The sequence below is a fragment of the Gopherus flavomarginatus genome, chromosome 2, assembly GCF_025201925.1.
Source record: "Gopherus flavomarginatus isolate rGopFla2 chromosome 2, rGopFla2.mat.asm, whole genome shotgun sequence".
In the NCBI taxonomy this organism is placed as follows: domain Eukaryota; kingdom Metazoa; phylum Chordata; order Testudines; family Testudinidae; genus Gopherus; species Gopherus flavomarginatus.
The window spans coordinates 189,952,996-189,969,425 of NC_066618.1; the positions used below are offsets into that span (position 1 = coordinate 189,952,996).

The 16,430-nt window shown below is 39.5% G+C and overlaps 1 long non-coding RNA gene across 3 annotated transcripts in view; it reads right to left on the bottom strand.

Moving 5' to 3' along the window:
• The window catches only part of LOC127045795 (uncharacterized), a 64,058-nt gene that overhangs the window by 12,772 nt on the left and 34,856 nt on the right, over positions 1-16,430 (bottom strand). The window contains exons 1-3 of one of the 3 annotated variants that reach the window (XR_007772823.1): positions 13,940-15,557; positions 2,474-2,587; positions 527-1,386 (exon numbers count right to left, since the gene is read on the bottom strand). This is a non-coding gene — a long non-coding RNA (uncharacterized LOC127045795). Of the gene's footprint in view, positions 1-526; positions 1,387-2,473; positions 2,588-13,939; positions 15,558-16,430 lie in introns of those variants that run through there. The other 2 variants (XR_007772821.1, XR_007772822.1) reach the window with 2 other exon arrangements.

Consider the following 16,430-nt stretch of genomic DNA (forward strand, 5'->3'; position numbering starts at 1 on the left):
ACACACTGAATATTAAGTAAACACACATATATACGCACACACAATCTATATATTCATTATAAAATATATATATATTCCTATTAAATGTGATTTACAACATCATTTGGAAGAAACTGCAACTTTAAGATCTTTACCAAATATTCTATTAGCAGTTGGTAATAACACACTTCACAATATCCTGAAAAATAAAACATGTAAATAGCAAAGTGAAAATGATTTTTTTTGGGGGGGAGGGGGAACCTCCCTCCCTGAGTGGCTGGTCAGCTACATTGATCAATGTGAAAATGAGCTAGGGAAAGAGACTTGGTTCTCTTTCCTGTCCCCTCTGGGGTGGATTGTGCATAGGAGTAGTTATCTAGGACCTCCCTCAAGTGCAGGGGGATGGATAGATTTATCCCAGACCCTTGCCTGGGGAGCATACAGGAGAAAAGCTCTAAGTGCATTCCTTCCCAACCCCCACTTCAATAACAATAATAATTCCTAGCTCTTATATAGCGTTTTTATCAGCAGATCTCAATGCATATAAGGACAAGAATTATTTTTCCCAAGAGATAACTTCTGGGCCAGAAAGTTTTCCTGAAAAGGGTTCACGTTCTTAACCAGCATAGAATGTAAATTAGCCAATAGCAAGATGCAGCTGAGGTCCTCATTTAGGGATATCATCAAAATTGCCCAATATGTTGATAAATGTCAGCATTTCAGCAAGTGTTTAAAAACATGCCCGAGTATCTCTGCACACAGTTAACTGTCATGTGAAATATGGGTGTGCTCTCAAATACTTTGGATGAATTTCTGGAGGTGTGCAGAAAATGTAGTCATAAGAATGTGGATTTAGATAATGAGGACTACATTTACAGAGCTCATATTAAGTGCCTCATGACATGTAAAATTGCACAAGCACAGGAATGGAATTATTTTCAGATGAACAACGACTGATCAATGCCCTTTTGATGATTAAATATGTCCCCTTCTAGTCATGCATTAATTTGCATTATGGTTAACAGTTTATTTCTTGCCATATCAAACAATAGACTTTGCAACTAGGAAGAAAATCAGTAGCAGGTGAAGCTAATTTTTCAATCTTCTTGAAACCTATTTGCTGTTAATTTCATATAAAAATAATTTAACAGAAAAATATGTTTGTAAGTCCTCAGAGGTTAATTAGGGTTTGTCTTGCCTGTACTTCTGAGATAGTTGCTCTTCCACAAGTGTTGAAAGTCTGAATTTTTAGTCGTACTCCCAAGGTACAAATGGCATGTCTCTTCTCTCCATTTATACCTCAATACATCCAGAGGGTCTTGTGGTTAAAATACGTCAGGAGACCTGTGCCCACTTTGCCACAGAACTTCTGTATAACTTTGGGTAAGTCGTTTAATCTTTCTGCACCTGTTTTCCAAACAGAAAAATTGAGATATTTACCTATCTCCTATAGTTGTTTACAGTGGCTTAATTAATAATTGTAAAGCACTTTAAGATCCTCATATTGAGGGGCTATATATATGCCAAGTATTATGATTATATGCTATGCTGATATGATTAGCTGGGATCTTTGATCATTTTTATAAACTCACAGTTTTTTCTACACTTTCAGATGTCATTTTATTGGCAACTGTTCCAAATTTACTTGGACTGTGAAATATGTTTGGGGTTCTCTGTGCAAGAACAACTTATTTATTGTCCGAATAAGTATATGTTAGTGGACAAGATATTAATGAGGAATTTCTCTTATATCGCCACTTGTTAGTTATTTTTAATTTTTGGTGTGTTCTTGTCCTATCTTTTCCGCTTGGTCATGTTAACCCTTGAGGGCTCAGCCGAGTGTTAATTCATCATTTAGCAATAAGGCATTCCCTGGGAAATATCCCATCCTCTTCTACCCTCTGACTCCACCACCTCAACCAACCTCACAATCATCATTGCTGTGTATGGTATTAAATTGTTTAAAACTTATACTGTGTATATATGTGTGTGTTTGTGTGTATATGTGTATACACACACACACACACACACACACACACACACACACACACACACACACACACACACAAATAGTCTTTTGTCTGGCGAAAAAAAATTCCCTGGAACTTAACCCCCACTATTTACATTAATTGTTATGGGGAAATTGGATTCACTTAACATCGTTTCACTTAAAGTAGCATTTTTCAGGAACATAACTACAACGTTAAGTGAGGAGTTACTGTAGTTGAAAATAGATAATAGAATTACATCAGGCTTTTAGAAAACTGACCTGAAGATACAATGCAGATTTTTTTCCTCTATAGTTAATAGCATTATTAGTAATTTTTTAACTGAGGCTGGAATGCTGATATTTAGAAATGGTTTGCTGTTCTCTGAAGTACTGAATGCATATTCTAGAGCAGGATGAAAACTAGGTCAAAAATACAGATTTTCAATTTTCTTTTAGTACAGCACCTAGCAAATGAAAGAAAACTTCTGAGTGAGGTATGCCTACCTGATGATCCCATCTTTGTTGATCCAGAGGAAGTGAAAGGACCAACCACAATCCAAGCCATGGGGATGAGGTGGAAATTTCTTTCTGGTCCCAAATTTGGCAAAAAATCTAATCCTGTAAAAATGAGCAAAAAGTATTGTAGTTAAACAGCAAATCTCATTCGTATATTAAGAAACCACTCATATCCAAATCAGTATAATTTTTTTTCTTGAATCCGAGAAATGCCTTTAAGGATGGAGAATTGTGTCTTAATTAAATATTGCTAGAAATTGTGTGCTCATGCTATCCTTTAAGAGAAGTTTAAATGATGACTTCATTTGTATTTATCATACTTATTATACACAGGGCAGGTAGCACTGCCAATCCTTAAAGTTGCTCAGTAATTCCCACTATAAGACCCTATCAGTTACTTATAACATTACTAAACTTTTGAGTTGAAATTTTCCATGCTGGGTGTGTGCCTCATGCTTATCATTTCTGGAAAATTTCAACAAGAAGCTGTTTCTGAGAACAAAGTTAGGGGAAAATATGTACTAGAGTAGCGTCCAGTTCTGAGGGGGACTTGAGGAAAGATATGGACAAAGCAACAAAAATTATTAAAGATCTAGAAAAGACGACCTACAAGGAAAGGTTGAAAAAACTGGATTTGTTTAGTCTGGAGACAACTGAGAGGGGACATGATAACAATCCTGAAATACATAAAAGTTTATAAAGAGGAATGTGATAAACTGTTCTCCTTAATCACTGAGGACAGGACAAGCAGCAATGGACTTAAATCGCAGTAAGCAAGAGTTAGATTAGACATTAGAAAAAACTGCCTTACTATAAGGGTAGTAAAGCACTGGAACAAATTATCCAGGAATGTTGTGGAATCTCTGTCATTGGAGATTTTTAAGAACAGGTTAGACAAACATCTGTCAAGGATGGTGTAGATAATACTTAGTCCTGCCTCTGTGCACGGGACTGGACTAGATGACCTCAGTTCCAGCCCTGCATTTCTATGTTTCTAGGTTATTTTGCCCATATTAAAAGATCTTGAGACCTTTTCTTTGAAAAGCTCAGCTGTCCCCATGCTTTGCAGCAGGGTCTTGAAATTTGGCAGGGGGGGAGGCTTTGTGCCAGAGATGTATCTTTTGCCATCCCATGAAAATCTGCCCAAATTTGACCAAGTTACAAGCCTCTGAAAAATCAAGTTGGCACTATGGTTGCCAACTTTCTGATTGCAAAAAACTAAACACCTGTGCCCCATCCCCTGCCCCACCACGAGGCTCCGCCCCTGCTCCACGGCCCTACCCCTCCTCACTCCATCCCCCCTCCCTCCGTAACGCGCTCTCCCCTGCCCTCACTCACTCCATTTTCACTGGGCTGGGGCAGGAGTGAGAGGGGGTGAGGGCTCCGGGCTGGGGCTGGGGCTAAGGGGTTTGGGGTGCAGGTGGAGGCTCTGCCCTGAGGCTGAGGGATTCGGCTGTGGGAAGGAGTGTATGAGGAGGTGTGGGCTCTGGGAGGGAGTTTAGGTGCAGGAAGGGGTTCTGAGCTGGGGCACAGGGTTGGGGTGTGGGAGGAGGTGCAGGCTCTGGGAGAGAGTTTGGATGCAGGAGGGAGCTCAGGGCTGGGGCAGGGGGTTTCCCTGTGGGGAATCTGTGGGGGTTCCCAGCCAATGGGTGCTGCGGAGCCAGTGCTTGGGGTGGTGTCTGCGCCACAGGCAGAGGCAGTGCACAGAGCCCCCCTGGCCACATCTGCACCTAGGAGCTGGAGGGATATGCTGGCAGCTTCCTGGAGCTGCACAGAGCCGGCCACTGCGGCCAACTGGACTTTTAGCAACCTGGTCAGCTGGCAACTGGACGCCTGGCAACCCTAGCTGGCACATGTTCAGTAAAGATTTCTTAGATTGGAGCAGCTAAATTCCATGAAGATTCCATCCATCCTGGGCATGCTCAAGCGTGGGGTTGATTAGGACTTTCCATGACATTTCAGCCCTGGGACACTGCAGATCATGCTAGGTCTGGGCACCTTACCCGTGAGCAGGGAGACTGTCCTCCTTGTGCTCTCAGTAACCCCACTACTGGGTCAAACAGCAGCGATAAGAAACCTGCCTGATCTGAATGAAGAGGGGACAAGAATTGGACCTGTTGGGGTATCGATTGGGACAAGAAGCCTGAGAAAGGAGAGGCTGACAGAGGTGGGGATGGAAACTGGGAGTTAGGCTGGAGGGAGATTAGGACTGGCTGGACAAGGAAACTGGAAGCCGGGGGTGGTGGGTGACTGGGGATGGGTCATCCAGGAGACTAGGATTCTGGGAAGAAAATGGTTTGGGAAGGTGATAGGTCATGAGCAGACTGAAATTGGATGAGGAGCCAAGGGAAAGACTAGGACTGAGAACCAGTGGGGTGGAGGAAGTGGAATAGATTAAACGATGAGCCAGGGACCAAGGGGAGAACTGGCACTGCCTGGGCAAAGAGACTGGTGAAGAGTAGGGGGCAGACACTGAGATTGGATGAGGAGCCCAGGGAGGGAAACATGAGCTATGAAGAGAGGACGGGTAGCACAAGACTGGAAATGCATCAAGTCATTCCAGAATGGAATATATTACTGAACCAATAAATACATTTTGAAGGGTGCTTAAGGACCTGATTCAAATCCCACTGACTTCAATGGAATTTGAATCAGGCCCTTAAATCCTTTATTCAAATACTGTAAATAAAAATTGTTAAGGATTGTGAAGATGCTGAGCCAAAGAACTAGCAGTACAAGTTATTGACATACGCAGCCTGTTTTTTCATAATGCTGTGAAAAGTGTATTTAAATTGGAGCTGTGCAAAACTCAGTTCATTGTAAAGCTTTCCTCAGTCAGAGAAACCGCTATGTGAGGAGCCCTTAGTCATGTGAGCAGTCCCATTGAGATCAGTGGGCCTAAGAGCATGAAAAATGACTTAAGGCCTGGATCCAAAAAGGGACATAGGTCCCTAAATCTGAGAGTTAGGAGCCTAAGTCCTGTTTTAGGTGCCACTGCAGTCCACAAAACTCCTGCTCAGCTACCACCCAACCCTGTAGGTGCCTAAAGTCACTCGGCTCCTAAGTTTTTGCAATAAAAGTTCCAGAAGCGCCTATGGTCCTGCCTCTGGGCATGCACGCTGCTGCTCCCTTTAGCTGTCTGGGTTCATAGCTCCTGTCTATGCCCCAAAGTGATCTACGAGCTGGGAGGATAGGGGCTCCTCTGCCTAACTCATGTGCAGAGCCCAGTCTGGTAGGTGTGCTCAGAGTCTCCTTAACACCACACAAAACAGCCAGGGGGGACTTCCCTTCAAACTGGGCTTGGAAAAATTAGATTTTTAAATTGGCAAATCTCAGTAAAGTCAATTTCTCAGTACACACACAAACTGATGAAAAAAATATTTCTATTGATAATTGACATTTACAATAAGCAGAGTAAGAAAAAGGAGTTTGATTGAAGGCTATCTGCTTTGTATATTTTGGCATGTGAGGTTGACAATTTGTGTTTTAAAAGGTTATAAACTTTTTTAACTTTCTGAATATCAGTGTCTACTGTCATTAAATAAGTGTCTGATCCCCCCCATAATTTCCTGCAACTGTGAAAATTTAAATAGATTAAACGTTTTTTAAAAAATGCTTAAAAATAAACATCAGTATTATCCATTGAAATTATTGGGGGAGTGGGGAATATCAAACCTACTTATAACCTTTAGCCCATTGGTTGGGGTACTTACGGTACTTATAATGCAGGAGGTTCAAGTTTTCCCTCTGCCTGATGAGATGGGATTTGAACAGGGATCTGCCACCTTTCAGGTGAGTGTTCTAACCACAGGATGATTCTCACTCTCTCTAGTCCAATCATAGGCGCCAACTCCAGGGCTGGAGCACCCACAGGGAAAAATTAGTGGGTGGTCTGCACCCACCGGCAGCAAAGCTCCCCCCCCCCACCTCCTCCTCTGCTCCTCTGCCCAGATGCTGCTAAACAGCTGTTTGGTGGCATGAGCAAGCTCCAGGACGGAGGGGAGGAGCAGGAATGCAGCACGCTCAGGGGAAGAGGCGGGGCTGGAGCAGGGATTTGGGGAAGGGGTTGGAACAGGGGCAGGGAAGGGGTGGAGTTGGGTGGGGACTTTGGGGAAGGGCTTGGAATGGGGGCAGAGCAGGGGTGGGAAGAGGTGGGGCAGGGGTGGAGCCACATGGAAGGGGTGGGGTGGGGGCAGGGCTGAGGGTGGGTTGAGCACCCAGGAGAAAGCGGGGAAGTTGGCACTTATAAGCCCAATTAATATTTAATTATTCAATTATTTCATTGAATTTAAATGTAAGTGGAACACCTCAATTGGAGAGACTGAGGGAGACCCACATAAGAATATCCCATAGCTCAGTGATTGGATCATTTACTTGGGTTTAATGTGGTTCTTATTCAAGAAAACTCTAACTTCAATAGACATTTGAGCTGAGTAAGTAGATGGAGTCAAAACAGTAAAATACAGACCCTAAAATTTGTATCACATGCTGAGAACAATAAACCTGATTTATGCACCTTACAATGAAAATGACATGTCAAATTAAAACACTGTTCAGAGTACAAACTTTAATTAGTACCATTGCATTACATTTTAATGTAATGCCTTGATATTAACTATCCTATGTTACTTATTTACAGTATTAGATATGTAATAAAATATAAATTAATATATTTAAATTCCTGTCAGTTAAGGATTGAAGATTGTCTTTTATACTTGCACAGCAACTGTGAAAGTCAGTGGGATTTTCCTAAGTTTCAAAAATTGTGGGATAATGCATACAATGAATCCTTAATCATTTTAATAGACCCTTTCTACTGGGTTACATTTACATGAAATAGCTGGTATATGTTGGGGCCAGGAGTTCCTGAATAAGCTAAGGTCATCCAAGGAAGAGCTAAGTTATTTATATCAATTTTTTATTATTTTTTGCCTCGTGAAAGAAGAAGTTGATTAACTTCCTTCTTGCACAATACTACTACATTTAGATGATTCTAACTCTGTTCATTGCTGAAACATATGGGAGTTTTGAGATGGTAGCGGAATGATGATTTGGATTCATTAAAACAGAAACATCATGCCAGGCAGCTCTATTGTTTGACTATAACTGAAATACATGTGAAGTAAGTGACAAATCCTTAATATTTATTGTAGCAAAAATAAAACCTGATTCTTGTCTGAAGGGCCATTTATCCAATATGTGTAATGTGTACATGGAATTTTTTCCTTATGTAGTGATTCAACATGAAGACTGATGGCAAATAATTTAGCAATTGTTTTAGTGAAACAGGAGCATACTGACACTGTAGGACTTGTTTGATTCAGTGATTTGAGGACAAAAATATAAATGGATATTGCAGTCTTCTCAGGAATTTTAGAGTCTAATCCTTCTCATCTTATGTGAGTAGAGCCGCTGAGTTATAGGGGTTATTTGTCTGAGTAACACAAACAGAGATATGGGCCAGATTTTGTAATGAATATGGAGGATTAAGTTATGAGGTCTGTATGGCATTTTCTATTTTAGGCCAACAGCTTTGAGGCCTCACTAACATGAATCTGAGTCTTTCTACAGATTACTACAGCGCCTCGTCTGTCTGAAGCTTTTTTGATAATGTCTTGATAACTTTGGAAATTATGTAAAGCACGTTCTGCTGCTGTTGCCATACTGTTACATTACATGGAGTTTAAACGGTGTTTGATTGACTTTCTCTCTGGCATTTGTCTACACAGAAATCTAGCACCAAAGGGCTTGATCTCAATAGGAACTAAGCAGTTCTGCTCCGACTAACTTCATTGGGAGCTGAAGGTACTCAGCACCTTGTAGGAAGCATCCAGCCCTTCGCAGCAATAAAGCCAACAACAGGAGGAGAAATCTAGGTGGAGATGTTTTATTTCTGTCATGCAGGCTAAAGACATTAGAATACAGCCTCGCTCCCCTGGTTCAGATCATCAGACGCATTTCAAGCTGAAGCCCAGTTGGTACAAACAAAAAGGGGGGACTGCTGACAAAGCACTCTCTTTGGGGGCTCTGCCACTCTGGAATTCACCTGATGGTCAGAAATAGCTTGAATTTAAGGACCATCAGGGCACACGGCAAATCTTATTTTTTTTTGCAGGCTTTTGAACATGATAGAGAATTGTGAGGGTGGTGAGCTGCTGGAGAAGAAGGGTGGTTTCAGCTTTTGATTTGCTTTGGTTTCTGGCTGTGGGTCATACTGAATGTCATTGATTCATTTTAGCTAAGTTGGAGTGTTCTTTTGAGGTTTTGTGTTCTTTCAAATTATATCGGGGGGTGTACAGCATATGGACAGATACCCTTTTTTAATGTGTGCATATAAATATAAGATATGTAAAGTAAAGTTCTGTCTGGTTTCCATTTTAGAGACCATGGAAATATAAATGCTGCTGTAAGCAACCAAATATTCATTACCATGACTAGTGCTTAGATAATAATGGCAGCTCAGCAGTTACACGCAGCTAAGTAAATAACCAGGCACCTACAGACTTTAGCATATGAAGACATTTATTCTTCGCTAACTGCAGCAAAGAGTCCTGTGGCACCTTATAGACTAACAGATGTATTGGAGCATGAGCTTTCGTGGGTGAATACCTATTTCGTCGGATGCATCCCATGAAAGCTCATGCTCCAATACATCTGTTAGTCTCTAAGGTGCCACAGGACTCTTTGCTGCTTTTACAGATCCAAACTACCACGGCTACCCCTCTGATATTTTTTGACAGCGGCTTAAGTCTAAATCCACTGACATTAGTTTTTTAGTACCAATAAGAATGCAAGATTGACAGCCTGGATGGTGCATTTCATTATAATGACAGAAATACAATATCTTGCTGTTCCCTGATATATGATTAGCCAGTGTATTCTGGATGTTCATTCTTAGAGTTTGTTTACTCCAGGATATGAGTGTTTGAATAATTTGAATACAAGAAGCAACTTCCATTTATCATTTCATCAAATATACTGTCACTTATAGGAAAGAAACCAAAGCAACTTTCCCAAAAAGCAAAAAGGCCATAAACATAAAGCTAACAGGACCAATCATGCTGCCATTAGAAGAATTGGTCTCAATATTTTGTTATATGTGCGATAGAATTAGGATCACTACGAAGTGTAGCTTTAGGGCCTGATCTCACAAACATTTACACATGAGTAATTTTGCTAAGGTGAATAGATCCATTTGTTGCTCATGTGCAAAAGTGACTGGGACTGTATTTTGCCCATATTGAAGATATAATTGTATGTAATAGTACATCATTGCAAAGGAATAATAAATACAAAGCCAGAGCTAATCCATATTATAGTATAATATTAGTTATACTATATTAGTTTTTAGTTAAAAAATTTAACTTTGTAGATTGTACCATTTATTTTATTATGTGTAGTTATAAGAATATAAGAACAGCCAAACTGGGTCAGACCAAAGATCCATCCAGCCCAGTATCCTGTCTACCAACAGTGGCCAATGCCAGGTGCCCCAGAGGGAGTGAATCTAACAGGTAATGAATGATCAAGTGATCTCTCTCTTGCCATCCATCTCCACCTTCTGACAAACAGAGGCTAGAGACACCATTCCTTACCCATCCTGGCTAATAGCCATTAATGGACTTAACCTCCATGAATTTATCTAGTTCTCTTTTAAACCCTGTTATAGTCCTAGCCTTCACAACCTCCTCAGACATGGGGTTCCACAGGTTAAGTGTGCGCTGTGTGAAGAACTTCCTTTTATTTGTTTTAAACCTGCTGCCCATTAATTTCATTTGGTGACCTCTAGTTCTTATGTTATGGGAACAAGTAAATAACTTTTCCTTATTCACTCTCTCCACACCACTTGTGATTTTATATACCTCTACCCTATCCCCCTAGTCTCCTCTTTTCCAGGCTGAAAAGTCCTAGCCTCTTTAATCTCTCCTCATATGGGACCCTTTCCAAACCCCTAATCATTTTAGTTGCCCTTTTCTGAGCTTTTTCTAATGCCAATATAACTTTTTTGAGATGAGGAGACCACATCTGTGCGCAGTATTCAAGATGTGGGTGTACCATGGATTAATATAAGGGCAATACGATATTCTCTGTCTTGTTCTCTTTGAATGATTCCGAACATCCTGTTTGCTTTTTTGACTGCCGCTGGACACTGCGTGGATATCTTCAAAGAACTATCCACGATGACGCCAAGATCTTTTTCCTGATTAGTTATAGCTAAATTAGCCCCCATCATATTGTATGTATAGTTGGGGTTATTTTTTCCAATGTGCATTACTTTACATTTATCCACATTAAATTTCATTTGCCATTTTGTTGCCCAATCATTTAGTTTTGTGAGATCTTTTTGAAGTTCTTCACAGTCTGTTTTGGTCTTAACTATCTTGAGCAGTTTAGTATCATCTGCAAACTTTGCCACCTCACTGTTTACCCCTTTCTCCAGATCATTTATGAATAAGTTGAATAGGATTGGTCCTAAAACTGACCCTTTGGGAACACCACTAGTTACCCCTCTCCATTCTGAAAATTTACCATTTATTCCTACCCTTTGTTCCCTGTCTTTTAACCAGTTCTCAATCCATGAAAGGATCTTCCCTCTTATCCCACGACAACTTAATTTACGTAAGAGCCTTTGGTGAGGGACCTTGTCAAAGGCTTTCTAGAAATCTAAGCACACTGTGTCCACTGGATCCCCCTTGTCCACGTTTGTTGATCCCTTCAAAGAACTCTAATAGATTAGTAAGACACGATTTCCCTTTACAGAAACCATGTTGACTTTTGCCCACAAGTTATGTTCTTCTATCTATGTCTGACAATTTTATTCTAAACTATTGTTTCAACTAATTTGCCCAGTACCGACGTTAGACTTACCGGTCTGTAATTGCTGGGATCACCTCTAGAGCCCTTTTTAAATATTGGCGTTACATTAGCTAACTTCCAGTCATTATATTACTCTATGTCAGCATACTTCAGTTTTGGCTGCATTTTATTAATTGCTTATACAACCATACAAATATTATTGCTATAGTTACCATTGCTATATGACTATATAGTTATATTTTTAACAATTTTTCATAATATAACAATGCCAACATTTATCTAATTTTTTAAAATGTTTGAATTTGTCTCTCTCCCTCACCCTCATTTACAATCAGCAGTAGATTTAGAGGCACATGACAGTGCTGCTTATTTTTAAATATACAGCAGTCCTAAATGTATAGCTTACTTGCAGTGTTCTCAAACATTTTCATAAGGTGCTTATAGCAATGTCTCAAAGACCACCTCCCCTCCTACTGGCCATCTCATAGCAACCTTGTGGCAACTACAGCAGATGCTTACATTAAAAAGGTAATATTAGACTGGATCAGGTACCAGCACCGCTTATTTTGAAGCATGAGGTAGATTTAGAGCCACAGAAGGAATCAATTGGCAGATTAAAGATGGGACCATTCAAAGAGGATCCGAGTCACGTTTATTGTTAATAAGGGCCTGATCCAAAGCTCATGGAATTCAATGGGATTCTTCTAGCTGACTTCCATAGGCTTTGGATCAGACCATACAAATTTAGGGGACCAAATTAAGACATTGCTAAAAATACAGTTTCTTATCTTTTAACACTGTTTTGTAGCTGGAAATGAGGACAGCTAGCACCATGTGACCGACCAACTCTATACAGACCATCACCACTGTGATGAACATGGGCTCAACGGACTACCAGTAGTCAACTGTAATACTAATATCAGTGCTCACCCATCTTTGTATGGAATTTTTCAAAAATTATTTATGTTCCAGTATGAAAAATTCATATTCTATACTAATTGTTACATTATCTATTATATCTTTAAGATGCATAGAAATGTAAAATATCTGTTATAAAGCAGCTCACATCTAAAATATACTTATTTTAATTCCCTCACAAAAAAGTTTAGTTTGAATATTTTGCCTCTTATTACCAAGGTAGCATAGCATAGTTTTCACACTTTCACCAAAAGAGTAGCAGTCTTTGCATTGTACAAAGCCCTTTCTTTGTTAATTTCTGAATACCACTTTAAAAGTGAAGAACACAAAATAGATTTTCACATCACTGATTACACTAATTAATTCCTGATAGTTTAGCAGCTAAAGAATCTGCTGCCCAGGAAAAACTGTTTGCTAAATCACAGTTACTGAATATTAAAAATCCTAAACCTTTTTCATAAGCATATTTAGTGCCTTTCCAAAGCCCTTTGTTACCATAGCACAAACTGCAAAACCTTCTGCCACTTCTACACATAGTATGAACACAGACTGAACTCCTATACTGAAAATTCAGAGATATAACACAGTGTAGGACGACGCAGTATCTTAAAATCCAGAATGGTACCATGCAAAGTTTTAAGAACATTCATAATGAAATCTAGTAAATCCTTATTAAATAATATTTAAGAGCAAACATTCAATGTAAAAAAAAAAGAAGTCTTTTGTCTTGTGTAGCAATTTTTAAAAAATGTACTTTGACTAAAGAACACCAATTTTTATTTTAAAATCTACTTTATTTAGTTTTATTAAAAACAGGTACTGAGGATATTTTGTACAGTATGTACAGAGATACTAATTGTCTATATAAACCGACAATAGAAAAGTGCATTTTTCCCCAAATGAAATTAGATAGAAATACTTACCTTCTTTCCATTTGAAAATATCTTTTGAAGATAAAATAGACGTGATGGTGGAATGAAAAACAAAACTGAGGTATATAACTCAAACACATACCAAAAACCCCACAACTGCCTCCATAAAGAATGCATATTTCTAAACTTCTGTGCCTCTCTCCCACTCTACTATTAAATGATAAGGACTCTATCTCAAAATACATGTTAAAATACTCTCCTGTATACTAACTGTAGGAACCGACATACTGTATAAATGCTACCTATTGTTTCAGAAGTCATGCATCCCGCTGTACAAAATTATGGCCAGTTCCCAAGTGAAGGTTTGTTACCAGAACAGCTTCTCAAGGCGTAATGAGAGCAGATTCAGAAGCACTGTGTTTCCCAGCTTGTTAAAATAAGTTATTTTCAGTAAGAGATTTCCAATGATCAGCACATATTTTTCAGAGCATACACACATCATAGTTTAATTGCTGAAGAGGGGAAAAAATCCTGTTAGTGCTACATACAGTTGTTTTTATTGGCAATGGTGTGCATTTTAAAAATCAAATACTTAAGTAACGCAACCATGACCAGCAATTCCAGAAAAGGATTTTTAACCTGAAAACAGGTAACCATTCAAATAAGGCACAAAACCCATATTGGCTTAATTTATGAAAGCACTGCTACTGCTTTCATAGTGTGGATTCTCCACACTGTTAATCATTTGCTGCAGTCTTTGTGCAAAAGTATACGGTATAAACAAATTAGTAACATAATGCCAACCACTACTCAGGAGCTAAACAAAATCATGAAGAATCACTCATACCTTAAAACACGCTTACAATGCAAAATTTTAACACTGTATATAGATTTTCCTGTGTTTTCAAAGTTAAAAGTAGCAAAGATTGAGGCATATACTAAGACATTTTTGTTCCAGTGTGATACTGATCCAATACCAGACATGATGACACACGATGGGCATTAAAACCACACTGTCAGCCTTAGTAAATTAGGAAAATTAGGTATCATTTGATGATATTCTATTGTTGCTATTGTAATCACAGTAATTTTCACTGGTAATGGTGCTTCATGATGAAGTGCGGTTCTCACAGGAAAATTGTGAAAGGTATCGAAAGATTCAGAATGTAGCATCTGGTTTTAAAAGCTCTTTAGATTCAAATTGGCGTTTTACTTTATCTTGAAAATTTATTAGAGATTCAGATCATGCCGGTTTAAATGGAAAGGTGAAAGCAGGGTAATTTCATTCTATGAATTATTCAGTTTCAGACTGGTGAAATTGCCATCCATGAACTGATTCTCTGACAGTCTCTTTTGCAGAACCTCCATTACGCTTGTCATTTTTATTTCTTTATCTACGATCTTTCTCTCAGTTACTGAGCTTGTCCCTTAGGGCTCTGCTTCACAAACCAAGTATTTCAAATTGGCAATAACCTAAATGTGTTGCTGTCTCAAATCACAGTCTCCACAGGCTGTCTTTTCCAAATCATTAAAAACCACATCCATGATGATTGTCTGTTAGGCTCTTCGATTAGATGAATTTTTTTAAAAAAAAGCAGAAAAGAAAAAGAGGGCGGCATATCAAAAAAAAGAGTTATGTTCCTGTAACAGCCCAGAAGATAAAGTGATTCTTTGTGCTTCCTCCTTTGTTGTCAGTGTAACCCATTCTAGTTGCATAGCATCACGCAGAAAGAAACAACTGTTAAAGCAGACTGACTTAGTGCCCTGATTTCCAACTAGAGCAGATAAGGACTGCACTACAGACAGACTAATCCACACAAATATACACTTAGAAACCAAGCACAATTAATAGCTGCTTACAGGGAAAGAAAGGGAGAAAAAAGAAGCAAGTGGATAACAGAAAGTGGAGTGTTTCATTCTCACAGGCTCCAACTGACACAGATTGCAATCCCAGAGACTCTCCACTTGATGGCTGGTTGTGTCAATGCTAGTCGACTGCCCTGTATCCAGAAGGACTGGGATTGATTTAGGTCAGCGAGTCTGGTTTCTTGTTTGAGCTTTGCTCTAACTGCTGCAGTTTCTTACAATCGATCTATAATGCCAATATTATATGTGACCCTTGGCTCATTTAGAAAGCTTCACCAGTGAAGTGGTTGCAAAGGCCCCAGTCAGATAGTGAGAAGTGCCGCCTCCTTTGTCCTATTCTTGCAGGTATATCACCGTGGTATAAAAAACTATTAGTAAACAAGGTGGGAAACCAGTTGTTCTTCATCAGAGGTAATTTGGGTCTCAGGCTCCGAGCAGTAGCTGCTCAGCTGAAAACGCTGCCAAGTTTGAAGCCAATGTGCACATCCAAGCTGTATGTCTGCTCTTATGCGAACAAAAGTAAATTTCTCTCATATAAAAAAAAAAAAGACTGAAGAATAAAAAAACTGTGTTGCTTTGTGCCTAGTTCTATGCGTCTGCTTTGCCGCACTGCGACTAGAAAACTGCAGCACTAAGAGCTCTGGCAGTTGCGATAATGTAGAAAGCAGCAGCTCTGTGACACAGCAGTCAGCTGACTTGCAGTGTTATCATTCAATGTCCTCTATAGGATGAGGCCAGTTTCTAAGGTAGCACCAGAAGGATGACCTTGCATACAAAAATTGGACTAGAAAAAGTAGCTACACTCAAGATACACCTGGCAGTGATTTTTGGTGCCATTTTCCATCTACACAGTTTTCAGCAGTTTCATGGGGGTCTTGAATTTTTTTTTTTAAAAATGCCTTGCAAGAATGGAACATGTCTATTGGATAGTTAACCTCTTGTCACCAAAATAAGCAATATGATAAGCTATTGTTAATGACAACAGTTGCTATGACTAAGTACAGTGTTAGAAATGAACTAAAAATGCTGAATTGTAAGTCATGTGCTACAAAAAAGGTGAGGTTTATCTATGGAAGTATCTTGCCTGAATATGAACATGAACATGTCTCTGGCGCTCATATACTATGGGGTTAGTGCCTTAGAAATATAAGCCAAGATTTGGGAAGATATGTGCTTGAAGTTAGGTCCCCATTTAGGCATCTAAATAAAAATGACCTGATTTTCATAGGTGCTGCTGATCATTATGCAGCTCCCAACTGAAGTCAGTCAGAGCTGTTGGGTGCTCAATACTTTTGATAATCAGGACACTTGTTCAGGTACCTAAAGAGGGACTTCCGGGGGAGAATTTTCAAAGGTACGCGTGGCAACTAGGTGGCTAACTTCCATTCAAACTCAATGGGAGTCAAGTGCCTAACTGCTATTTGTGCCTTTGAAATTCTTCCCCTAGGATCCTAAATTTAGGCATTCATCTT